The following is a 27739-nucleotide window of genomic DNA, read 5'->3' on the forward strand; positions in this document are numbered from 1 at the left end:
AGTTACTGTTTGTCGTTTTGCATTTAGTTACTTGTAACACATTGCACTCAAGTTACCTGGCACTTGCTCACTAAAGCAATTATATAAGTCAGCACTAAAAATTAAAAGCACTACACCCTCACTCCCCACTGGCCCTTGTTTTCAATTAAGGATTTCCCAATATTATTCTAGCATGTCCAAAGGTCAGTTGTCAATCTCCTCTCGGTCCAGCTGGTGAATCTGGGAATCTTGAGGCAATGTTATAACTGCCTCATGTACACAGACAACCCTCTCCTCCTCCCACATAACACAAATACTTGCGAGAGATGCAGCTATTTAGCCAAACTGGAGGCTGAGCTCTCTCAACTCAGGACTGGCAAGACCAGACAGGAGGAGAAGGCAACTACACACACCACAAAACCAGCCTCACATAATGCTACCACTCCACTGAATCAAACACATAAACACACAAAGACATACTCGGAGGCTCTGAGTAAAAATTTACCTAAACAGCAGAGGCCTCCAAAGCAGACACCCAAACATCTGCTACCTCAAGACACCCCACAAGCAACACATAAACCACAAAAGCAGTGTGCAAAGCAGTCACAGCCCGTAAGGCCAAATACAACACCAAACATACTTGTCATAGGTGACTCCATAGTCAGACACACTGTCGTCCCACTCACCAGGCTGAACAAGGAGAGGGTCACAGTAAGCTGCCTATCGGTCGCTAGAATCCGCCACATAACACAAGCACTCGGGTCACTCCATGGCAAGTACAAATATGACACAGTCATTGTCCAAGCTGGTGTGAACGACCTGAGACGTACCTCCCTGGACTACATGAAAAGAGACACAGAGGAGCTCTCTGATTATGTAGCCCAGGCAGGTATGACCCTAACCCTGAGCAGTATCCTTCCTTCACCAAGAATGATGCCACAATATAGAGACAAGATGATCAGCTTTAACAATTGGCTTAATGTCTGGTGTCATTCAAAGGGGATCCAGTGTCTGTCTGCCTGGGATGACATGCTTGACAAGCCACGCTGCTTCCAAGGGCGGCTTGCACCTGTCACCCCTGGGATTCGGATATTGGCTAAGGCTCTTGCCACCCCCATAGTGCCTTTTTAGGCAAGGCTCAAATTCTAAACCTACCACCCTAGAAAACAAAAATGGGAAGAAACTGAGGGTAATGCTGCTCAATGCCAGAAGTCTAAATCTCAAAATGCACGCACTCGAGGCCCTTCTCAGTATGGAGAACATCGATGTCTGTGCTGTAACTGAAACCTGGTTCAAGGCTCCTGAGAGCACCCCGGCACTATTAGGTTTTACCTCATATCATGCGTTCCGGCCCCAAAACCCGGACAACACCACAAAAGGAGGGGGTGCATCCATATTCATAAAGGATACTCACACCTCCAGGTTGGTGGCAATGCAAGCTTGAAACCATCCAGGTGCAACTAACCATAGGCAAAACTGCTCTACAAATTGTAGCATGCTACAGGCCACCCTCTCAAACTCAGGAACCCCACACAGCCTTCCTGAAGACACTGGAGGGTATAAATGTATCTCCAAACACCATCATATTGGGTGACTTCAACTACCCGAATATAGACTGGGAACATTACTCAAGCCCTAACTTTCTAGCCCAACGGTTCCTGGAGTTCATAAATTCAAATGCCATGGAACAGCTAGTCACTGTTCCCACGAGAGGAGAAAATATACTAGATCTCATTGTCACAAACATGGGGACAAAATGCTCCACACGGAAGTATATCCCTCATTGGTGAGATCTGATCATAAACTAATCTCACTGGAAATCCACATCCGCCCCACCCCAAGCAAAAAGACCATAGTGAAGAACTTCTCTAAAGCAAACTTCACACTACTCAAGACTGGTGTGGTATCCTTCAAGGCCCCTGAGCCAGAGGAAACCACAACCCAAGCTCGGAAGCCCTTACAAATGCCTTCTATGAACACCTCCAGGACTGCATGGATCAGGCAATCCCAAATAAAACCAAGACTCTTTCCACAAAGGGCAAGCGTCCAGTCTGGTGGACCCCAGCCATTAACAAACTTTACAATAAGAGGAGAAAGCTATTACATGATAGAACAAAATCCATAAAAGGAAGTCACCCCTGATCATTATTAGTAAAAAATACGAGCACTCATAAAATCAACTAAGGCCAATTTTGAGAGAAAAATTGCCATGGATTCAAAGGACAATCATAAGGCCTTTTTCAGCTATGTTAGGAACCTGGGTGGAAACTCCCAGATATGCTCAGAATTAGTCCAAAATGATACAAAAATCACTGAACCCACAGACATTGCCAACATACTGGCAGACAGGTTCAGTGCAAACTTCACCCCTCTCCCCTAAAGGAGAGATAACTATCCCAGCAGTGTAGCCTCCCGGACATCTCAAATGCGCAGGTGAAAGCTGCTCTCTCTAAAGCTAAAAACACAGCATCAATGGGACGGATGGTGTCCCGGCTGTGTGCTACACGAGCTAAATGAGGAATTAAACCCGCACATAAGGCAGCTGTTTAATCTCAGCCTTACCACAGGATACGTGCCCACGGAGTGCCGTCCGGCAACTGTGGTTCCACTCCACAAAGGCGGTGCCTCTACGGACCCTGGTAATTACCGCCCCATAAGCTTAACAAGTCTAGTCTGCAAAGCTATGGAGAGGATCATAATGGAGCTCATAAACAAAGATATAGGGGACTTGCAGACATTGGACCCGACCCAGTTTGGCTTTGTCAAGGGAAGATCATGCCTTTTGAACTTGGTTGACTTCTTGAAACAGTCACCAAGGCCATTGATGAGGAAAGGCAGTCCATACAGCCTACCTTGACCTTGCAAAGGCTTCGACACAATACCCCACTCGGGTATTGTAGAAAAACTTACCAGCTTAAATGTAAACCCATATGTCACAAGATGGGTTGCAAACTGGCTTAAGGACAGAACCCACAGGGTTAGAGTTGCTGGCGCTGTGTCAGACTCCAAGCCGGTCACAAGTGGTGTCCCACAGGGCTCGGTCCTTGGCCCCTATTGTTTGGCATCTACTTCTCAGAAGTACAGGCCAACATGGGAGGACTTTGGCTGACAAAGTTTGCAGGCGACTGCAAACTGGGCCATAGTGGAAAGTGCATCGGACACGGATATCCTTCAGAAGGGACTCACGGAAACAGATAGCTGGTGCCAGAGCCATGGCCTGAAGTTAAGCGCCAAAAATGTATAGTCATACCCTTCGGGAAAAACAAGGTAACCCCAAGCTACCATATAGGTGGCAATCCACTAAGCACAGAAGAGGTTATCAGGGACCTGGGGACCCAGGTTGACAGTGGCCTTTCTTTTGACACTCACATTGCTAAAGTGGTTAGAAAGACCTTCTACATTGCCCACCTGATCATGAAGGGATTCACATCCAGATCTAGTGAGGTCATTGTTCCCTGTACTCTTCACTTATTAGACCAATGATCGAGTACAATGCCCCATTCGGGATGTATCTCACCCGACATCTGCAGCAATTGGAGAGACCCCAAAAGTTCCTCACCTAAAGGATAAAGGGACTCCAAAATCTGTCATATGCTGCCAGATTGAAGAAACTCCAGCTCTATTCAGTCGCATACCGTCTGCTCAGAGGTGACATGTGCCTGACATACAAGGCCATGTCCAACCCGGAATTAATGGACATGCTCCACCTCAAAAAATCCAAATCCACCAAAACCACTAGAGCAAGCGACTTAAACCTTAGCACGGATATAAATAGGACGTGCTGGAGGGATAGATTTATCACTCAGAGACTCCCTATGCTGTGGAATAAAATCCCGGTCCATGTGAGGCAGAGCACCTCGCTGTCTCTGTTCAAGAGAAATCTAGACCTGTGGATGGGAGATCGTAGGTTTACCCCAGGAATCAACTCTGTGTCACTGCTGGACAGAGGCACAACAAACTAATGGGCACAGTATTTTTTTCATATAAGGGGTGGCGTAAGCCACAATAATTTGGGCTAGGCTTATAAATGCCTTAGGGCAGATAGCCTAGTATAAACCTATGAACCTATGAACCTATTTGGGAAAAACATTTACAAAGTAATGCTCAAATATATGTGCTCAAATATATGATTAAAATAAGTTGCCAAGAGCTGAAAAGTGCATGAATACGTTCTAATGTACAAGAATAAAATAATGATTAATTTAATTGCTTTGTTGTTTTGTATAAATAAGGCAAGTGACTTGCTCTTTTTCAGTCTGAAGAAGTCTGGCTAGGCTTATAAATGCCCTAGGCAGATAGCCTAGTATCAACCTATGAACCTACCACTAAACGAAAGTGCTTACTGAACGAGTTGAGTTGTGTTGTGCTGGTTCAACAATAAAGCTGCATTGTGGCCAATTTTATTACCTTTCTGGGGTTTTTTTCCCGATATTGTTACTGTGATGTTGAGGTCCATTTTTGTTACAATAAAAATAATGCAGCTATAATGGAAATTGCATGTATACAATAATGGAGAGTGTTATTGTGATTTTTCCCACTTTATTAATGTATGTAGTTCATGTTAAAAATTAACAATGTAATGAACGCATAAAGTTGTTTATCAAGTACCGCCCCTACTTCCCCAGAACAGCATATTAAATAGCTAAACATGCTACCCCAGCAGGAAGTCAAACCAAACACCTATTTATTAGATGACTAATTAAGCAAACATCAGTTGGGATACTACATGATAGAGCAAAATCCCAAAAAGGGAAGGCATCTCTGATCAGTACTAGCAAGAATCTACGATCCCTCATAAAATCATCTAAGGCCAGGTTCGAAAGAAAAATTGCAGAAGACGCTAAAGATAATCACAATGCCTTCTTTAGTTATGTCAGGAACCTGGGTGGCAACTCTCAGATATGCTCAGAGTTAGTGCAAAATGACAAAAAATACACTGAACCCACAGACATTGCCAACATCCTGGTAGATAGGTTCAGTGCAAACTCCCCCCCCTTCCCCCCTAAAAGAGCAAATGTCTCTCCCAACAGAGTGTAGCCTCCCTGACATCACAGATGCACAGGTGAGAGCTGCCCTCTCCAAAGCAAAAAACACAGCATCAATGGGACCGGACGGTGTCCCAGGCTGCATCTTACACGAGCTCCAAGAAGAACTGAACCCTCACATAAAAGTCACTGTTCAATCTCAGCCTTACTACAGGATATGTACCCAAGGAATGGCGTACAGCAACAGTGGTCCCACTCCACAAAGGTGGTGCCACAACGGACCCCAGAAACTATCACCCTATAAGCCTGACTAGCCTGGTCTGCAAAGCTATGGAGCGTATCATCATGGAAATCATAAACAAAGACATTGGGAACCCCCAAACACTGGATCCTACCCAATTCAGCTTTGTTAAGGGCAGATCTTGCCTCTTGAACTTGTTTGACTTCTTTGAAACAGTCACCAAAGCCATAAATGAAGAGTAGGTAGTCCACACAACCTACCTGGACCTCGCAAAAGCCTTTGACACAATACCCCACTCGGGCATTATAAATAAGCTCACCAGCTTAAATATCAACCCCTATGTCACAAGATGGGTTGCAAACTGGCTCAGGGATAGAACCCACATGGTCAGAATTGCAGGTGCTATGTCAGGCTCTAAACCAGTTACAAGTGGCGTCCCACAAGGCTCAGTCCTGGGACCTCTCTTGTTTGGTATACATTTCTCTGAGGTACAGACTAACACGGGAGGACTATGGCTGACCAAGTTCGCAGATGACTGCAAACTGGGTGCCATAATCAACTCACTGACTGACACAAGCATCCTCCAAAAGGGTCTCAGAGACGGATAACTGGTGCCAGAGCCATGGCCTAAAGCTAATTGCCAAAAAGTGCATAGTCATCCCCTTTGGGAAAAACAAAGTGCCCACAAATTACCACATAGGTGATAATCCATTAAATACAGAAGAAGTAATTAGGGATTTGGGGACACAAGTAGATAGCAATCTCTCCTTTGACGATCATGTTGCCAAAGTGGTCCACCTTATCACGAAAAGGTTCACATCTAGATCAAGAGAGGTCATTGTGCCCCTCTACTCATCACTCATTAGGCCCATAATTGAATACAATGCCCCATTTGGGATGTACCTTACCAGACACCTGCAGCAACTGGAAAAACCCCAAAAGTACCTCACCAAGAGGATCAAGGGACTCAGATGCCCTACTCAGTTAGGCTAAAGAAACTCCAGCTCTACTCAGTTGCTTACCACCTACTCAGAGGCGATCTATGCCCAACGTATAAAGCCATGTCCAACCCAGAATTAATGGACATGCTCCACCTCAGGAAATCCAAATCCCTTAGAGCTACACGCTCCAGGGACTTAAACCTCAGCACAGAAATAAATAGGGCATGCTGGAGGGACAGATTCATATCCCAGAGGCTCCCCTCACTCTGGAACAAAATCCCAATCCATGTTAGGCAGAGCCCCTCAATGACCCTCTTCAAGAGAAATCTTGACGAGTGGATGGGAGATCATAGGTTTACCCCTGGGATCTCTTCTGTGACCTACTATACAGAGGCACAGTCAATTAATCTAAAAGGGTGGCGAAAGCCAAACACACACTGGCTAGGCTTATAAATGCCCTAGGGCAGATAGCCTAGTATCACCCTATGAACCTATGATACGTATGCATCCAAATGTCCAGGCCTTTCTTAAAAGTATAACTTCCAGATCTCTAGACCAAATAGTTACTCTGCCTACCAAACTCCCTTACCTTCTGCTCAGACCCACAAGAATTCCCTTCCATAATCAAATTAGATAATTTAGCCCTTACCTTCTGTCTCAATATCAGTCTCCTTAGTCCTAGAAATCCAGCTGCACACACTTCACAAAACAAACCTATAATATTTTTCAACCATAGAAAAAAATGCAGGTGCTCTAGTCACCCTGAATCTCTGAACATTGACACTCCATCTCTAAACAAGCAGTTTTATGGCCTATTAACTCATTAAACAGTCTGCTTCCATTATAAACAAAGCAAACATACCAATGTTCCAATCTGGTCAAAAATTAGAACAAACAAATTATATAATGAGAAATAAAAGTTTCTAGCATTATATAAATTCTGTCCCCTCCCAGCTCAGGAAAGAAACCAAAGCAACCAAATTAGTCAGGAACTTAAGAGTACTATGAGAAACAACAAGGCTGCCTACCAGCAGAAGACGGTCACTGACATGGGCCTTTTTTAGTTGTATGTGGAAATTCTGCAAAAATAACATGCCATGTTATGCATTAGTTCCAGATGGTACTTCCCCCACCAACCTAGAATCCATACCAAACATCCTGGCTATTAAATTCACCTCTAACTTCACTCCACCTGCTACACCCTCAGTCCCTCATCCAAGTCCAGGTCAACCCTCCCCAATCATCAACACTGTTCAAGTTTTAACAGCCCTCTGCATAATCTAGTACCTCCATGGGGTCAAGCAACATAATACACAGCTGCTTACTGGTAAGTTTAAAGCATTACCTAGCCAAAGCTCTCCTAAACATTTTCAGTCAAAGTCTTGCCAAAAGATATATATCTGAACAACGATAAAATGCGGAAGTCACCCCCCTCCTCCACAAGAGTGGTACCTACTAATCCATGTAATTATATGCCCATCCATCTCACTAGTAATCTGCAAAGCCATAGAAAAAGAAGTTATGTACTTACCACAACATTCTATTTGTGTTGTCTTTTTTTTATTCTTCCTTGACCTGTGGGTTTCGGATTCAACCTCTGATTTGACTCGGGCGCTTATAAAAAAGCTTAGGCTCTGAAGCTCAAGCTCCCCCCTACCCATAATGCCTGACTCCCCCGGTTGCCTCAGATCGAGTTTCCTGCTACCATGTTTACCAATAATATTATCATAAATGCAATGTATATCAATACTGATAGTTACCAACAAAGAAATAGAGAAAGAACAGGAGCTCAACAAGTAACAGAGGTTCCTATGAACATGTCTATCAGGTCATTCACAAAAGAACAGGGAGAGGAGGGAGGGAAGGTTGAGGAAGAATGAAAAAAGCCAACACAGATGGAATGTTATGGTAAGTACATAACTTCTTTTTCTGATGTTGTCATTTTCATTCATGTTGTCATTTTCATTCTTCCTTGACTTGTGGAACAGAGTCCGCAGCTTCAACAACCTTGGCTGGCCTTCATGGAAGGATATTCCAGAGCAGTGCAGAACCAAATGCAGCTCTACTTCTGGACACAATGTCCAGTTTGTACTGGGAAATGAAGGTGTAAGAATTAGACCACAAGGCAGCTGAACAAATATCATCAATTGAAAGTTTAGCCCAAAAGGCTTGGGAAGTTGCCATAGATCTAGCAGAGTGAGCTTTGACTTGGTGAGGTAATGGAACACCTTTAAATTCATAAACAAACGAAATGCAATCTCTTAGCCATTTGGCTAAGGTGGTCTTGGCAACTGGTTTACCCTTTTTTGTATCAGAAAAAGATATGAAAAGTTGGTCAGATTTCCTGAAAGATTTATTTCTGTCTAGATAAAACTGCAACTGTCTGTAAATATCCAGCAAATGGAGCGTGTATTCTCCCTTGTTCTGGAAATGAGGAAAAAAAGACCAGTAAGTTAACAGACTGGCTTATATTGTTCTCAATCACAATTTTGGGAAGAAAGGATGGATTACTACATGTCACTCTGTTCTTGTGAAAGGTTAAGTAAGGGTATTTAGAAGACAGAACTTGCAATTGCAGATGTGATGGCCACCAGAAAAGCAGGCTTCCATGATAAGAATTTAAAATCTACTTTGGCAGAGGGTTCAAATGGAGGAAGAAGCAGAGCCTGTAAAATCATAGTTAGATCCCAAGGGGGTGCTGTTTCTTTGACAGGAGGATGAAGAAGGAAAGTCCATCTAAGAAACGCCTTGCACAACTTTGATGAAGCCAAAGATGATGCATTTTCTTCAATATGAAAATTCAAAATGGCTGCCAATTGTACTTTTACAGTGGAATGACTGGGCCCCCGATAGAAACTATGACCAAGAAAATCTAGGACTGCTGAGACAGGACTGGTAAAAGGGTCTAATTTCTGTTGTTTAGCCCAAATAAAATTTCCATTTGCTGTTGTAAATTCTTCTAGTAGAAGATTTTTGGGAGGAGATCAAAATGTTCTGGACTGGAGATGAAAGTGTGGCAGATCTAGCCATCACTGGAATTGGAGAAACCATGCGGTTAGTTTCATACATGGGAGATCAGGATAAATTTGTCCTGATGGATAGAATAGTAAAAATGGACGAGGTTTGAACATCCACAGAGAGCAAATTAGATGTCACCAAAGGAAGATGAACCAGATTTGCTGAGGCCAAAAAGGGGCAATCAGGATCACTTTGCTCTTCAACCCAAATGCTTTCTGAAGAAACTTGAGATCAATGGCAGAGGAGGAAAGGCATAAAGTAATCCGGGAGGCCAAGTATGGATTAGAGCATCCCTGGGTGACTGTCCCTGAGAGGGAGTTGATGCAAAGAACCTGCTGCACTTGTTGTAGGGGTATGTGAAGAGATAGCAGCAAGGTTGACCCTATTTGTGGAAGACCATGTTCACCACAGACTGATTCAGGGACCATTCATGAAGCATCAGTAACTCTCTACTGAGCCTGTCCATTAGAATTTTTCACTCCCCCAGAATGTGCACTGCAATCAGAAAGTGGATGGTTGAGATAGCCCACTGCCACACTCTCATTTCTTCTCAGCAAAGGGGTAGGATCTGGTTCCCTCTTTTCTGTTGATGTACCAGACCACTGACATATTGTCTGTTTGTATTATAATAGTCCCTGGAGGAAGGAAGCTGTGAAATGCCTGTAACGCTAAAAGGACCACTCATCTCCAGGACATTGTTATGCCATTTGGTCTGCTGCGACGTCCATGTGCCTTGGATCGTCCGACCCAGGAAATCCCCCCCACCCCCAACTGGGAGGCGTCTGTGGTCAACATGACTCTTGAGGGAGGAAAAAGAAACAAGTATTCTTGAAAAACTTCTGCAGAATGAAGCCACTAGAGGAAAGAATCCTTGCATATTCTTGACAGTTTGATTGGAGGTGGTGTTGAATTAGTGGCCACTGGACTGTTAAGGTCTGTTGCAGAATTCTCATGTGTAGGCATGCTGTTGGTAACAGAGTTATGGTTGCAGCCATGAAACCCAAGGCCCGGAGTACTAATTTAGCTGAAGGAACTGGGATTGCCAAGATTTGTCTGACATGTAGTCTTAGGTTTGAAATCCTATTCAGAGTAAGGAAGACCAAGGCATTGGTAGTATCCAAATGAGTCCCTCTGAAATGGTTGAAGATAGGACTTTTGTATGTTAACTATCATGCCCAAGGTAGGAGCTAGCTGTAACAGGTATTCCCTGGCTTGGATGAGTAGATGCCTGGTTGGACCCATTAGCAGCCATTTGTCCAGGTACAGAAAAACATGGTATCCTTGCAGTCTGAAATAAGCTGTGACTACTACCATACATTTGGTGAACACCCTGGGGGCTGTGGTGAAACCAAAGGAAGCGCTCTGAACTGATAATGACTAGTTCCCAGCCTGAAGCATAGGTACCTTCTGGAGCACCTGTCCATCTTGATGTGGTAGTACACATCCTTCAGGTCCCTATCAGTTTATGGAATGCACTACTTAATGAACACCTCTTTGTTGAACTCTAAGCGAAATCTTATTCTGTCAAATGGTCGTTTCAGCAAAGTTTTTCCGAGGGGGAAAAATAGTGGGCCATCATTGGGGATTTGCCCTTTTCCACACTGTAGTGCAATCTCGTAGTTGATATATTTAGTTGGGGGAGTGGGGGATGCAGCCCCCCACCAGGGTGGGTTTTAAATAGTGCTGTTTTTGCTGCAGTCGCTGGGTTGGCCAACTGCTTTTCTCCCTGGGAAAAACTTTGCTGAAACGATTGTTCAATGTAATAAGATTTCGCTTAACAGAGTTCGATGAAAAGGTGTTCAGTAAGTAGTGCATTCAATAAACTGATATAGACCCCCATCTTTCAGGTCCACTGAGCATATCCAGTTGTCCATTTTCAAAAAAAGGTAGAATGAACTGGATCATGAACCTCCTGAACTTTGTGTTTTTTACTGACTTGGTCAAGGATGTCAGATCCAAGATGAGTTTGAGGTCCCCTGTCTTTTTTGGTACTAAAAAGAATCTTGAGTAAATGCTTGATCTAATCTGATCTGGTGGGACCTACTGGATGACTCTCTTATTGTAGCCTCTTTGAGATCTCAAACTCCGGTGCCTCTCTCTGACTGGATGGAACGCCCGGGAGAGAAGTCTTTGGCTTGGGAAGTTTTAAAAAGGGAATGAAGTATCCTCTGGATATGATCCTTTCCACCCACTGATCATTTGTGATGGTTCGCCAGGCTTCTGGGTACAAGGATAAGTGCACTCCCCACCCGACTGCCTCCAGAGGAGGACAGCCAGGCAAACCCCTCAGGAGCACTGAAAAGGCCTGTCCAAGAAAGTATCTTGAGACTCTTGATTTTGCGGACTCCCTCTGCCATATCAGTGGCGTCTACCATTGTAACCATTTCCCCCTCAGCCTCTGGGGGAGTATTCTCCCTGCGACTCCTGATAAGGAACCTGAGATTTCTTGAACCACAGTTCTTCTCCCGCCGATTCCTGGTGAAGGATCTTTTGGGGGGGACTAGAAGAATGGATTCAGATGGCAGACAGGGGGTCTTTCCATCTTTATCACTATTGGAGAGTGTTGCTCTAACAGTGGGCCCAAACAAAGATGATCCGTCAAAAGGGGCATTGACTAAGAATGCCTTGAAAGGTTCTTTGAAGTCACAGAGCCACAACCACGCATGACGCCCAATGGCAATGTCAGAACTGGTGGCACTTGAGGTACCCTCCGCCGCATGGGAGATCAACCTCATGGACACACTGGAAATTGACTGTACAGAGGCCAATCTGGAGGAGATGTATTTCCTTTCCTCATCAGACATGGACTCTGGGACTGAGCTAGAGAGCTCTTTAATTAAATCCCTCTGTAGCCTAGTAAAATGGGAAAAATAGTTTAAAGCTCATAAAGTGAAGGTAGATGAGGCATAAACTCTCTTTATGAATTTGTCCATACCCCTAGACTCCCTGTTAGGGGAATGGACAGAGGAGCTTTCTTGGGCCAGCTCCTTCTTGGTGGCTGCTGCCACAAGCATGGCATCTACTGGGATTCCTTTAGTCTAATGGGGTCAGTCAGGAAGAGCACTCAGGGTTTTGTCTGCATGCTTGGGTATAGGTTCTACCATGTCCGGATCCTTCTAAGCCCTGCTTGATACCAGATCAATGAGTACCATCAGCAGGGGGGGAACACCCAAGATGCAGTCAGGCAGGACCCAAAAGCCTCCAAGAACACGGATTCCTCAAGGACAGCGTTTTGGGAAGACTATCCACCTCTTTGGTGCAGGATTTCCAAAATGTCACCAAAGAAGACATCCTCAGGTGGAGGATTCCTCAGGGGAATCCAGGCACCTCTTTTTGCACCTTCTCTTCCAATGAAGGGAATTCAGGTTTCTCTTCTTGCACCTTCTCTTCTGGAGAATCTCCTCAGTGGGGTGTTCCAGGCAGACATTGGAAGAGATCTGGGGTTCCAAAGCTGGTAGTACCTGCAGGCTTTGCTGGGCCAGCCATCCAAGGGTGTCAGTGGGGAGGTCTCAGAAACAGTCTCCTAGGGGGGTGAGAAGTGGATCCCAAAGGGTGGGAGCCAAGGATCTCCTGGGTATGAACAGGACCCTCTCCACCATCTCAAAAAGCAGCCGAATCTACCAGGATAGAGGATCACCAAACTTCCCCAGCCCTCCACTCAGAGAGGGAAGCCAGGACAGAGTTGTTGAATGCCAACTCTCCGAAGGGAAGCGGTAGCTATGAAAACTTCAGAGTTGAGGTCAACCCCATAGAGCCTACATCGAGGCTTTAGCTCCAAGAGCTGCCCTACTCTGACACAGTCGGGACCGAGAGAGTCACGGAAAGTGCCAGGGTCACGGTGAGATCCACTATCAGCTCCGACACTTCAGCTCTCGAAGGCTCCGAAACAGCAGGTTGGATCGGAGAATGAGCTAAAGGTCTAAAGGGCGACTGTCTACCCATGGTCCCAGTAGGGGACGGGGCTGGTAAGATCCCCATCTGGATCTGCATCTGAAAAACTGCCTCAGAAATCTGTCCACCTCTGATTCCAAAAGACCGTGGGTAGACTAACAAAAGATGCTCTGGAAGGTGGCCTGGACAAGATCCTCGGAGACCACTCTTTACGAGGCAAACCTGAGTAGGAGGAGGGAGATCCGAAGGCAAAGGAGCTTGGGTCCGATGAGAGGATTGTGCAAACTTATTCGGATCCAAAGCTCTGGTATCTGACACCTTAGGAGCCTTGGCTGGAGGTTCATCTGAAGACGAGAAAGCAGACTTCCCCAGGGAAGGTTTTCTGAATTCTCTGTTTTCTCAGTGCTTTTTGGAAGGAGGTTGAGCCCCTGAAGAAGAAGAACCTGCCAATGGGGCGGAAGGAGGTAAAAGTCCCTTCAAAATAAGCTTGTTCCTCCTGTTGGCTAGTGCTCTCTGATGGAAGCCTTTGGAAATGGAGGCTTCGAGTTGAGTGGGGCCAAGACAATATACACACTCCCTGTGGGTATCAGATAAGGGAATCTTGAACCCCACAGGAAGTGCATTTTTTGAAAGCTAAAGGTTTTACAGACATCCCAAAAACTGAGAGGAAAGGAGGAAAGAGGAGGAAAAAGACACAACAAGAAGTATACCAGAGCCACGAAAACTTCACTTATCACTATTAGCCACTGTTAAACAGTGGTTAATAGAGATATGTGCAGTTTTTGTGGCTCTGGTATACTTCTTGTTGTGGATTACTTATTGTGGCTGTACCAGGTTCATCGGCCAGGTTTCCTTTTGCATTTCACAGAAGAGGAAAGACAGCAATTCCCACCAAGTGCACGCCATTGGACACAGCAGAGACGAACTAAAATAAACTAGCACTTTTTTTTTTTTTTTTTTTTTAATAGAAACACAGAGGGTAGGGTACAGAAGAGTGTAAGGGAAGCTACACTATAAGAAAACACCACTTAACTTATGACTAAAGAAAAAACTTTATTTCTCTCACTGGAATTTGACACAACAGATCACAATGCTTTTCCTAAGAGCAGCAAACGAAATCTGAGGTAACCAGGGGGGAGTGAGGCATTGTGGGTAGGGTTGGAGCTCGAACTTCAGAGACTAAGCTTTTTGTAAGAGGCCAAGTCTGATCTAAAACCCACAGGTCGAGGTAGAATGAAAATGACAACATCAAATCAAATTTTTGTAGAACTAATCAATAAGAACACAAAGATCTGCCGACTCTATAGCATTCATATTTTGGTTTTGTCAAGAGTAGATAGTGCCATCTTATGCTTGCTAGTTTCTTCAAAAAAATAAATAAATAATAATCAAGTAGTACATGAAGGACTTCCGAACCGTACTACTTATCTCGACTTAGTCGAAGCCTTTAATATCACTTCGTTCTGGCATCATAAATAAGTTAACCCAATTAATCATCATCACTTTTGTAGTTTACTGGATTGACACAATCAGAATAAATGATATGCTTTCCACAAAGCAAAACGCAACTAGTGTAATTTCTAAAGGTTTTATTCTAGGCCTCTCGTCTTTGAATTTCATCTTTTTGAAGTACTGACAAATGTCCTGTATCACTGTTGCAGTATTTGTTACAGAAGGGATGTCCCGCCCTGGGCAGCATCACACACGGCCAGTATAAAAAAGCCTAAAAGAGATCTTGTTTGCACAGTACATCAGATTTATGCTCCCTGCACGGAATGTAGGGCATAAAAGGAAAGTACGGATGCAACTATCTAGAGCTTCTTTTGCTGCCAGTTCAAATACCATTTTTGCCAGTTGGTTTGAACACTTTGGTGCTGTACTGAATATTTACCACCACCAGATAAGTGCTACATTAGGGTTATATTTATTTATTTACTTATTTTTAATTTATTTTCTTGGTCATGTATTTTGCGTCTATATCATACTATCATACGATGTAAATAGAGAACGCTATTTCATTGTACCGATAATATCAAAACAAAATATCGAACAAATGGAACAGCAAATTTTTTCCCAGGGAAAAAATTTGCTGCTCTGTAAAAAAAAAAATAAACAAACACAAATTTAAGTGGGGGGGCTTCGCCCCCCCACACCCCCTACTTAAATATACCAACTCCGAGATCACACCATAGTGGAGGAAATGACAGTCCTGAAGACGGCGCACCAAATTTTTTCCCTGGGAAAAAATTCGATGTTCCATGATGTTCCATGACTTCGCTATTTTGCCATTTCGACAGTATTAGATCGACTAAATAGCATTTGCTATTTAGTCCATTTAATAGCGTCATATAGACCCTGTATCTAGAGTTCATGTCATCCAAGAGGGGAAAATGTTAGTGTGGGAGACAAATTCCCCATAAGGATCACTACAAACAGTGTCTTTTTTTGTTTGGGTACTTCCCACAACCATACCTCTTGTAGAACCTGTAAGGCAGATTCCTTCTTCTTTGGATTATCGTTTTGATGAAGATGAATCTGTTAGCCCAGAGTCTCCTTCTGAGGAACTGTCCTTTGGGGGCACAATTGCTAGGATGATGGAATTCTTTAAGTGGGATTCTTCTCAAGTGTCTGATATTCAGAGAAGTTATTATGAGTTGCTTCAGATGGATACTCCTAAACCATCAGTAGTTCCTCCTGTGATGGCTACTTTGTTAGATACTTTCATTACTAATTCCAACTCTCCAGATTCTCAGCCTCCTGCTCCTAAGAAACCTGACAGGTTCTAAAAGGCTCCTGAAAATTGCCTATTGTCCTTCTACTAAGCCTGCTGAGGTGTCAGTCTCCTCTGAAAAAACATCTAAACTTTTGTCCTCTTCCAAACTTTTGCCTTCTGATAAAGATAGTAGGCAATGGATAGGATTGACAAGAAAGTTTACACAGCTTCTACTTTGGCCTTTAGGGCTATTAATTACCAGACTCACATGACCAGGTATGCTCTGGCCTCGGTTGCTCAAGCTTGTCAGGTTCTCTCTCCACTTCCTGATCTTGATAGCAAATCCTCTGCCTTATCTTTTTTTAGGTTTTGCTTCTCAAGTGGCTCACCACCCAAAGTGTAGCTATGATGTTGCTGACACCTCTTCTAGGGATGCAACTTTTGGGTCTGTCATGAGGTGTTATTCTTGGCTTTTGTCTCCAGTCTCTCTCTCCCAGAGGACATTAAGGCCAAGTTAGTGGATGCTCCTTTGGATAACATTCATCTTTTTGGGACTGCTGCTGCTGACATGGTTCAGTCTCTAAAAGAAAGGCAAAGCTTTGCAAGACCTTAAACATATTTTAGTCACTCCTATCCAAGTTCCAGAGGTATTATCCTTCTAGGTCTGCTTTTGTTCATAGGCCAGGACTAACAGCAGTAAGGGTGGGATGCCCCCCAGATGCCCCCCCCCCCGCTAAGGCTTCTCAGATTTCTGTGGCCCAAAAGCTTCCTTTATCCGATAAGCCTGCTTCTCCTTGACAATTACCCCCTTGCCTTTAGACCAGGTTCCTTTGCCCCTTTGGCTCTCCTTCTGTCTTCCAAATTGGCATCTCATCACTTTAGACTCTTGGATTCTTTCCATCACCTGTTAGGGTTATTTCCCTACTTTTTCAGGAATTCCTCAACCTCCTGTACAGCAACTTCCACATTTCCTGAAGGTGAGGTTCTAGTGTCCCTGTTAAACAAAGGGACCATTCAACCTGTAGCCCCTTCCCAAGTAGGAAGGGGTTTTTAATCTTCCAACTCGGTTTCCTCTTTTATGAGCCCAGGCTTTTCTGGTGTCCCTGGATCTGAAAGATGCTTACCTTCATATCCCTATTCACACTCTCTTCAGAAGTGTTTACATTTCACTGTGTCTTCCTCTGATTTTCAGTTCTCTGCTTTGCCCTTTGGCCTCTCTACTGCTCTGAGGGTATTCACAAAATGCCTAGCTCTTGTGATTGCCTTCTACAGGCTCCAAAGCATTCAGATTTGTCCTCATAAAGACAACCTGTTGCTTCAAGTGCCTTCTCCTAGTTGACTGTTGCAGGATCTGCAGTTCACCATCTCTCTTCTTCAAAGTCTGGGGTTTACTATCAACTTCCAAAAGTCCATCCTGACTCCCTCTCAGGATCTTGTGTATCTGGGATGCAGGATTCAGACAATGCCAATGTTGGTATATCTTCCACCTCCAAAGGTATGGTCAATGACCACCTTCTTTCAGTCTCTTCTTCCCCTGACTGCCATGCCATGCCATCCAGGGGGTTTCTTCGGGCCCTGGGATTCGTGACCTCTTCTATTCTGATGCTTCATCTTGCCAGACTGCATATGCAGAAGCTTCAATGGTACCTCAAGTCAGCTTAGCTCCAGCATTGTCACCTTCTGACTTTCAGTGTACCTCTACTTCCATGTCTCAAGAAGGAATCTGAGTGATGGATTTGACAGCTCGCTCTCAACCCAGGCCAGCCTTTCAGCTTCCAGTCCCTTCTCAAGAGCTGTACACAGATGCCTCAGACATGGGGTGGGGGGCTTCTCTTGGTCACCTGAAGGTTCAGGGTCTTGGTCTCAGCATCAGAAGTCAGACCATATCAACATCAAAGAGATGAGGGGCTCTGATTCTGGCCCTTCAGGCTTTTCACCCCACGTTCTGTCCAGGCCTCTTGAAGATGATGTGGAGTTTCAACAAGCAGTGGGGGATGAAATCTTACCTCCTCTGCAGGATGGCGCTTCAGGCTTAGGAAGTGGCTCTCAGTAACACATTAACTCTTTAGGCAGTATACATCCTTCTGATCACAATCCTGTGGCACACACTGAGCAGGTCCAAGACACAGGCTTATGAATGGATGCTTCACAGAGATGCGTTTCTGGACATTGTCTATTGGTGGGTATTCCTCAGTTAGATCTTTTTGCCTCTCCTCTGAGCAGGTAGCTTCGCTTCCTCTCTTCTGTTCCAGAGTGTCATGCCATCTGGTGTGGAAGACGGACGCCCTTTTCTTAGAGGTTTATGCTTTACCTCCTCTTCCTCTACTTCCAAAAGATTCAGATGGACTCCCCAAAAATCTTACTAGTGACTCCCTTTTGGCAGAGACAGCACTGGTTCTCCCTCTTAATGCTTCCGGCCAGAGGCAATCATCACAAGTCCTCATCAGTTGGATCTCCTCACACAGGACAAGGGTTCTCTCATCCATCCCCACTTGTCCACTCTGCAGCTGATATTGTGCGTGACAGGGTTTTGATCCATTTCAGGCACCTCTTTTCTGAGGATTTGCTCAGGGTTTTTACAGAAGGCAAGGAAACCCTCAAACCAGAAAATCTTACATATCCAAATGGAAAAGACTTTCAGTCTGATGCCATGCTTGTAACCAGGAGCCCTTTTTCACGGAGGGTCCCTTTGGTACTCTCATTTGTGTGAGTTGCTCTAGTCTGGCTTGGCCTATTCTTCTATAAAGGGCCATTTGTCAGCCGTTTCTGATAGTCTGCCCTTGAATCCTCCTTTGACTTCTCATTTTGAGGTCAAACAATTTTTTAAAGGCGTCCTGCATAATAGGCCTCCAAGAAAACCTATTTTTCCTCCTTGGGACCTTAATTTTGTTTTGGAAAATTTGACTCAGGCTCCTTTTGCTTTATTGCAACATTGTACCTGGAAGACTGTTTTGTTGCTGGCTCTTCCTTCTGCTCTGAGGGTTTCTGGTCTCCAGGCACTGATGGACATTCTTCTTGTTTTGTTTCTTTTTCACAGGGACAGGCTATCCCTTTGTACTAATCTTTCTTTTATGCCCAAGGTAGTCAATGAGTTGTCCTTGAATCAGTTGGTACAACTTCCTTCACTTTTCCCTTCTCAACAGTCTGCTAGTGAGAAGGTCCTCGGATTTGAACAGACAGCTCAGGTACTATTTGGATAAAACTAGGACTAGTCATAAGTCTGATCAGCTTTTCGCTTCCTTTCCTGCCAGGTCTTTGGGTTTGGCTGTTTCTAAGGAAATCATCTCCTCCTGGATAGAGAGGGTTTTGCTGAACCTATTTTATGTGAGTATGTTGAGGGCTCTTCTCAGCCTTCCACCTCCCATTCTGTTTCTTGAGCTTTTTTACTCTCCCTTCTGTACCAAATATTGCAACAGTGATATAGAAGGGCATAGTACAATTGTGTAAAATCATTACCATTATAATAGTATATCCCTTTTATGCCTTATGTTCTGCGTGGGAGCATAAATGTGATGTATGGCGCAAAAAAAGCACTTTTTTAGGCTTTTTTATACTGGCTGAGCATCAGGCTGCCCAGGACGGGACATCCCCTCTACAGCAAATACTGCAACAGTGAAGAGAATGACATCTACTGTTATGGCAAGATTTTACACAAGTGTACTTTTCTAACAATCTCTGGCTAACTAAATTCACAGACAACTAAATGCCAGGAATCATCGAAAAGTCACTCTCGGATTTTCTAATTCTGCAACATGGCCTTGAACATGACACAGTGATCTGAGATTCAGGAAATTATAAACACAACAAGCGGTTCTTAAATCAGCATATCTCCAGTACTGTCAGATAATCCTGCATTTCTCATCTCATCTGTTGTGGGTTCTTGTCCAGATCACAATCCAGTCAAATTTTCTTTTACTCTGCCCTTATTCAACCTGTCTTAGAATAACAGCCCATTTCTCATGTACAGGTCAAAAAAATCTCACCCAACTAGAAAGACCTGCATTTTACAACCAAAAGAATTCAAATTTTACTAGAACAGAATAAAACCCTTTCCTTATTTTCTGTGGCCTATAGGCTCCTGCAATCTGATCTATGCCTTACAATCAGAGCTATGCCAAACCTTACTTTCTGCAATCTCATTTTACTTGAAAAAAAAAACAACTCTGTTAATACCATTCCAAATACCTAGTTCTAGGACAAAATATTAACAATTCCTGATTCAGGCATATATTTATCACTCACCGCCTTCCTTGTCTATGGAACAAGTTTACCCTAGATATTAGGCAGTGTAAAACCCTAGCAACATTCAAACTCCAGTTAGATGAATGGCTGGGATGCTGTCAAATCATCCCAGGAGTGAATGGATAGAAACCTTTAACCATGCTCCACATTATTATATCTGTGCCCTCCATATTTCTTTCCCGCTTCTCATTCCTTACTTCACTTTCCTTCAGCATATTCCAAGCTGAACACAGACAACGTCTGAACAATTAGCTCACCTTTAAAGATTCTTCTTCTACAGTGCTGTGAATGGGACGTGCGCTCCCAGGACATGCCCAAACCTAAACAAACTAACATAAGTAATGTACGTTCTGCCGTTCCAGAGACACTGGCAAATAGTGGACTGGAAGTAATCTCTGCTTTAGTAGCTCATAATGTCTGGGCTACGTGTTGCTCCAATCTGCACTATGGGAAGCAGACTTACGCGGTGTGATGCATTCACTAGCATCCCGCTGCAGCAAACAAAAGAAATGGTTCAGGATATCTGATGCAGATCTGGAACTCTCAAGGATGTGGTAACTGCTCGCCTGAGCTCTCCATGTACCAGATGTTTACAGCTACTCTATGCCAGCATGCACTCCTGGTAGATACGTACAGGGAATCACATGTCTAGACAGTACAGCATACTGCCCCAATAGTTGGGTTCAGTTCCCCATGGCACAATCTACTTTGCTGTAGAACTGCTAATCTAGAATTTCAAGCCTACATATTACCTGCCTCCTAGCACTTCTGCATCAGTGGCAGGCCCGCTCTTAAATAAGGTAGTTGTCTTGAATGCTTGGTGTGTGTGTGCGTGCGCTTGTTTGTGAGAGAGAGTGCGAGTGTGAATATATAATCGACCTTAACAGAAATAAGCACTCTGCTCCCCATCTCCCTATTTAACTATCACATACTGTACACAGATCCCTACCCCTACATCCCTACCCCCTACTTTAACAATCACATATTGCGCACTGTTCAATTTTGCACATACAGGCACCCTGTGACTGACTGATTTCCCATCCAGGATAAGTTCTTTGCTTTACACCCACTGAGCACCAGGCTTCACTCAGGTCCCTCCATGACTCTGAAAACAATACAGCTGGTACTAGAGAATGGAATAATGTCTTTAATGTATTTTAAACAGATGCATTTGTCACTGTTGTGTACCAGAATCTGTCTAAAGTCTTTAGCAGAATACCCTATTAGTACTGTGGAGTCCTTGATAAAAGGGTAAAAAAATATCAATAAATGCTTGTTTCTTTCAATCACAAAGTAGTGGGCTGGCAGAAGACAGATGGCTGTTGTCAGAGAAACTGCTGTGAGGTGGCCAGTGGGGTTCCACAAACCATGGCCTTACAACCCCAGTACTACTCAACATATTTATCTCACCCATTCTTTCTACCCCTGGGACAAGGATGGCTGCATTTACTGACAAATATAAAACTGAATGTGCGGTTCTTATGCACCGCAGTAACATGAACATGATTATATTATAATTAAATGCAATGTTTCACACTTTACAAAAAAATATATATCATTTTCTACTTAAACAGAAAACACTTTGCAATTATCAGCAGCAGAAAATAGTTCAGAGAGTTCATCTTCAGTAATTTTATCAGGTCTCTTTTGTTACCTTAGTAACCAAAAAAGCTAATTTTAGTCACTTTTGAAATCTATAAAATAACAGAAATCATTTTACTTGTGTTCTGGTACTAATTTTTTAATTACTCTTGTTTGACCCCCCCTTCTTCAGTTCATGTAGCATATTACTTATACAGAACAAGTACATTTGTTTTTTTTTTCAAGTAAAAAGATTAAAGGTTTTGAATTAAAACTATTATCAAATGTAGCTAATTAACTGATCCCTTCATCATACATTATACTGACTATTACGAGAAGACATGCCTATATTTTAAGCACTACAGATCATCATATCCCTTTTGAAAATCTAGCCCTGAGATTTTATTTTATTTATTTATTTTACATTTGTTGACCGGGCTAGTCCAGCTGGATACATGTCCATTTTCAGTGGAGGCCCGAGGAGAAAAGCTCCGCTAACATACTACTAAAAGCTATTCATCTAAGTGGTAATAATAATATTAAAAGCACACACTAAATAATAATAATAAAAAACACACTATGATCATGCAGAAAATAACAAATGACATTGAAGAGGGCTAAAAAAGTAAAGTTAGAGAAAGCAGATGGGTAGTAATTTATGAGACCAGAAAAATAGTATGTAAGAAAAGGAAAAAAAATGCCTAATGCACTCAGACATGGTGAATAAATACTCTGGAGAGACAGAGTTAGGAAAATAAGCAGAGAAGGTTAGCTTAGAGAGTCAAATAAGCTGTTTAGTCAGGCTTATTGCAGGAGCATAGCCAGCGGTTAGTGAGAAATAGTTTTAAGTTAGTTTTGAATAGTGGGAGTGATGTTATGGTAGTAAGGTTTTGTGGTAGTAGATTCCATATTTTGCCAACAGAATTAGAAAATATAGTGTCACCAGCTACGTTATTTGAAAAGGAAGTATGAATCAGCATTCTGTTAGAGGAGCGCAGTTTCCCCAGATTATTGTATGATTTAATGAGGGAGGAGAGCATTGGAGTGTTGTCAGGGTGGTATAGGGCTTTATGGGCCATTGTAAGTTGGTAGAATTGTATCAGGTGAGGTAATTCCAGCCAGCCTAGTTTTTTGAGATTGAGACAGTGATGAGTCCTGTATGGAGAGTTTGTGGCAAATCTGGCAATGTGGTTAAATGCTGTAGCTAGTTTGTTAAGATTATGCTTAGAAAGATTAGTGTATATGGGGGAGGCATATAATAAGGTAGACATTAAGTGTGTTCTAGCTATAGTGGTTCTGGCTTCAGGAGTCAGAAAAGATTTGATTCTATAGAGAGATCCTAGTTTTTTGTTAGTGGATTTTATGGTGGAGTTTATGTGAGAGTCAAATTTTAGTTGGTTATCAATTGTAATTCCTAAGAGTTTGGTGCTGAGATCAGGAGAGATTAGCGTACCATTATTAGATGAGAGTGAGAAATTAAAGGAGGGAGATAAGTGGGAGGGTGCAAAAAGCAGAAGTTTAGTTTTATTTGGGTTAAGGAGAAGACAGTGGTTAGAGAACCATTGCTCTATAGTGGTGAAGGCTTTTTGTGTGAGGAAATGAAGTTCAGTTTGGTTGGAACCAGAGTAAATGATGGTAGTGTCGTCTGCATATTGAATGCAAGTTGTATCTGGGGTAGCTAGGTGAAGGTCATTTATGAAAATGGAAAACAGTAGAGGGCCTAAGATAGAGCCTTGAGGGACACCTATAGAGGTGGGGAGGAGGTCAGAAAGTTGGTTATTCCAAAGAACAGCTTGTTTTCGGTTTTCCAGATAGGATGTGAACCAGTTTATAGCTAGGTGGTCAAGAGAGAGGACTTCAATCGGTGGATTAGAAGTTGATGGTTGACCATGTCAAAGGCTTTGGACAGGTCTGAAAAATGCTGAGGAAAGAATATTTTTGTTGCGGTTATTATTGATACAGTCAGTAAAGGATAGTAAGGCTGTGGTAGTACTATGGAATGGCCTAAAACCATGTTGGCAGTCAGCTAGAAGATTGTGACAAAGTAGATGGGTAAGTAATTGTTTGTGTATGCATTTCTCCATAATTTTGCAAGTGGAGATAGTAATGCTATGGGGCGGAAGTTGGAAAACTCAATGGAGTCTCCACCTTTGAAAAGAGGAATGATGTGTGAGATTTTCCAGAGTGATGGAATAGTGCCTTCTTCTATGGTTCTATTAATCAATATGGAGATGGGGTAGTCAATGGCTTTTGCTCCAATTTGCAGGTATTCAGCTGGTAGTTTATCAGCTGAGGGGTGGAAGGTTTTAATTTCTGTAACAGGGCAGAGATATATGAAGTGGATATAGGTTTGAGGTGGAAAGGGGGGAGAGTGGAGGTAGGAGTGGGAAGTTTGGAGGTATCAGGGTTTTGTTGATTAGCTAGATTAAGTATAGCAGAAGTAAAGAAAGTATTGAAGGTATTAGCTGTTTGCCTTGGGCAATCAGGATTAGAACCTGAAGGATTAGGTGTAGCTACTTTTCCAGGGGATATTAGTGTGTTGATAGAAGACCAGAATTTTTGTGATAGGTGAGGGGATGATTGTTGCAATTGAGTATAAAAGTTCTTTTTATCTTGTAGAATAGCTTTTTTTGTCATATTTCTTTGCTGTCTAAAAGATTGGTGGTCAGTTAGGTTTTTTGTGTTACGCCATTTTGCCCAGGTTTTATTTTTACTAAGGATTAGCTTCTTAGTATTTTTTGAGAGCCATGGGGCTGATTTCGTTTTCATTCTAATGGATCGTATTGGAGCATGATGTTCCAGGATTGCCAGGAAGGTGGTATTAAAGTAATTAACTGCTTCATTAATAGGGAGAGACCTAAGAGGTGACCAATTACATTCCTTAAGTTCAGTTTGAAACAATTTGGGGTCGAAATGTTTTTTCCTGCGAGATGATCTGACTGATGTAGGGATAGTACAATTACTTTTATGTCTGATAATATATGTTAGAGAGTGGTCACTAAGGTCATCTGGGAGGATTCCTGAAGTGTAGTTTTGTTGTGGACTATTTATAAGTATCCAGTCAAGGATGCTTTCTTTATTATTAAGCTTATTTATTCTTGTTGAGGAGTTAATGGTTTGAGAGAAGCCATGCAGGTTGATAAGGGTGGATGGGTTTGTTTGTATACATGAATTCCAGTCAATATTAAATGTCTCCTAATAGTATTGTTTCTTGTTGGAGATTTAAGGAAAGCCAGTTTAATATGCCTTCTAGTGTAGTAGTATTATTACCTGGGGGAATATATGTGCATATAATATTTATTGTTTTATGAAGGTTCAGCTGCAGTTTAGAGATAATTATTTCTGCATTGTTGTTAGATGGTAAGTTATGACTAGATAGAGATAGAGACAAGCATGGCATATAACTAGTTTAAATGGACTTGTTACTTATATCCAAAGCCAGCATAAATGAATCAGTGAAACATTGCGTACATTAATGTCTCATGTTGTGGAATACTACATGCATTTTGTAACCAACTTAGTGCTTATTCCAACTAACAAAATGTGAATAAACTAAGACAATCTCTGGCCTTTTTGGGATCAGGGATGGTGTCTAGTCGCTGTAGTCCCATAACTCTCTAAGAGATGAGCATGCTCCTCTACTGAAGGGAACACCAGGAACTGAGAGAGACACTTTTAGATTAATAAAATTTACAAAACGGCTGGAAAGTAAATATGATATCTAAATGGAGAACATATGTTTTCCAAAAGATAATTAATACAGAAGAAGAGCTCAGCAACAAGTCTGCAACTTCACAGCAGCATACTAAACTGTTGTGAAACATGGATAAAAAACAAATGTCTGCCATATCGCTTTATGCTCGCTAAACTCGATCAGCTAAACAAACAATGCCATCCATAACCCCCCTTTTTCCTTTTTTTTCATCAGGTTGGGGTGTCACCTCAACAGTGGCAATCATCTAGAGTAAATGTTCATACCTCTAGGTGGTTAGCCCAGCCGTTATTAAAGTAAGAAAAAAAAAAGAAAATGAAAAAAAAAAAAAAAACAGGAGTTGAGCTGCCATTTTACTTTTTCTTCACTATTTGTGGTGTGAAGGTAGCAGACTAAATCCAACTTCAGACCAGTGACAAGTGGAGTACCACAGGGTTCAGTCCTAGGTCCTCTCCTGTTTGGTATCTACTTCTCTGAAGTACAGGCTACCACAGAAGGTCTTTGGCTAACAAAGTTCACAGATGACTGCAAACTAGGAGCCATAATCAAATCTCCTAACGATGTGGACATCCTACAAAAGGGCCTCACTGAGACAGATGCCTGGTGTCAGAGCCATGGCCTCAAGCTCAATGCCAAAAGTGCATTTTCATCCCTTTTGATAAAAACTCTGTACCCATGAACTACCACATAGGCGGTAGTCTACTTAACACCAAAAGTGTGATAAGAGACCTTGGGAAACAGGTGGACAGTAGTCTCTCCTTTGATAATCACATCGCCACAGTAGTCAGGAAATCCTTCTACATGGCACACCTCATCACAAAAGGTTTCTCATCCAGGAAAAAAGAGGTCATTGTTCCCCTCTACTCATCACGCATTAGACCCATTATAGAGTACAACGCCCCTTTTGGTATATACCTCACAAGACATCTACAACAACTGGAAAGGCCATAGAAATACCTCACAAAGAGGATTACCGGCCACAAACAGATGCCCTACGCAGACCGTCTCAAAAAAACTCCAGCTTTACTCTGTGGCATATCGCCTACTCAGAGCCGATCTCTGCCTAACATACAAAGCTATGTCAAACCCAGAGCTGTTAGACATGCTCCACGTAAAGAAATCCCAATCCCTCCGAGCTACACGCTCTAGGGATCTAAACCTTGCACCACAATAAACAGAAAGTACAGTTTTGTACCTACCATAAATGTAGATGTTCGAGGATCCACATTGCTGCAGTCCTAACACTTGGGTAGTCCGCTGTCCCTCGGTCGGCCCGAATATCAGAGTATTAGGCTGACGTCAGTCAGGGCGCATTTGACTGACATCAGAACGTCAGGGAACAAATGCGCATGACCGACGTCATATCCTCAGTCTTTTCTTGCCCCAGATGTCAGAAGACCCTAAAGAAAAAAGGTCAAAAAACCCCTAGGCAACAGCTAAACAACCAACCAGCCTAACACCAAGAATATGTACAATATATACAATATATACAATAAACACCATATACCTCAGATGGATAACCCAACCCACACAACCACCTCAAAGAGCAGAGGGGAAGGCGGGAGGGTAAATTGGACTGCAGCAATGTGGATCCTCGAACATCTACATTTATGGTAGGTACAAAACTGTACTATGTTCTTCATCCCACATTGCTGCAGTCCTAACACTTGGGTAGAATCCCAAAGCAGAGGTAAGGGAGGATGGCTAAATTATAATGAAGCAGGAGCTGCCAAAATGCCCTGCAATACAGCAGTGGCAAAACCAGCCCTGGATTTAGAGTACAATGGAAGGTGGTAATGCCTAGAGAAGGTATGCACTGAACTCCAAGTGGCTGCCTCCAAAATATCCTTAGTAGCCACCCCCCTCAAAAAAGCTGTTGAAGTGGCAGTAGCCCTAGTGGAATGAGGTCTAATCCCAGCTGGAATCTCTTTGCCATGATGGGAATAACAGAAAGCAATGCAAAATCCAATCCACTTAGAAATAGTTTGTTTTGACACGGCTTGCCCTGAGAGCACAAAGCAAAAGAAACTAATAACTGCTGAGATTGTCTGAACCCTTTAGTTCTGTCCAAATAATATCGCAACTGCCTGTGTACATCTAAAGTGTGCAAAATCTTTTCCCCTTTAGTTTGGGGATTTGCATAAAAAGTGGGCAAATGAATAGTTTGGTTTAAAGCCACACTAGAAACCACTTTAGGCATAAAGGAAGGATTTGTACGTAAAGATACCCTATCCTTGTGGAAAATTAAGAAAGGCTCAACTGCCATAAGGGCCTGCAATTCAGAAACCCTTCTTGCAGAGGTAATGGCCAACAAAAAAGCAGTTTTCCATGACAAATATTTCAACTCAGCAGTAGCTGCAGGCTCAAAAGGTTGTAGAGTGAGTTTCTCCAACACAAAATTGAGATCCCAAGCATGAATAGGAGCTCTTCGTGGGG

General features: G+C 42.9%; 1 protein-coding gene across 2 annotated transcripts in view; it reads right to left on the bottom strand.

Moving 5' to 3' along the window:
• The window catches only part of B3GLCT (beta 3-glucosyltransferase), a 1903418-nt gene that overhangs the window by 1759058 nt on the left and 116621 nt on the right, over positions 1-27739 (bottom strand). The gene's annotated exons all lie outside the window — the stretch shown is intronic.

This window comes from Protopterus annectens, chromosome 5.part1, assembly GCF_019279795.1.
Source record: "Protopterus annectens isolate FY-2018-M chromosome 5.part1, PAN1.0, whole genome shotgun sequence".
In the NCBI taxonomy this organism is placed as follows: Eukaryota; Metazoa; Chordata; order Ceratodontiformes; family Protopteridae; genus Protopterus; species Protopterus annectens.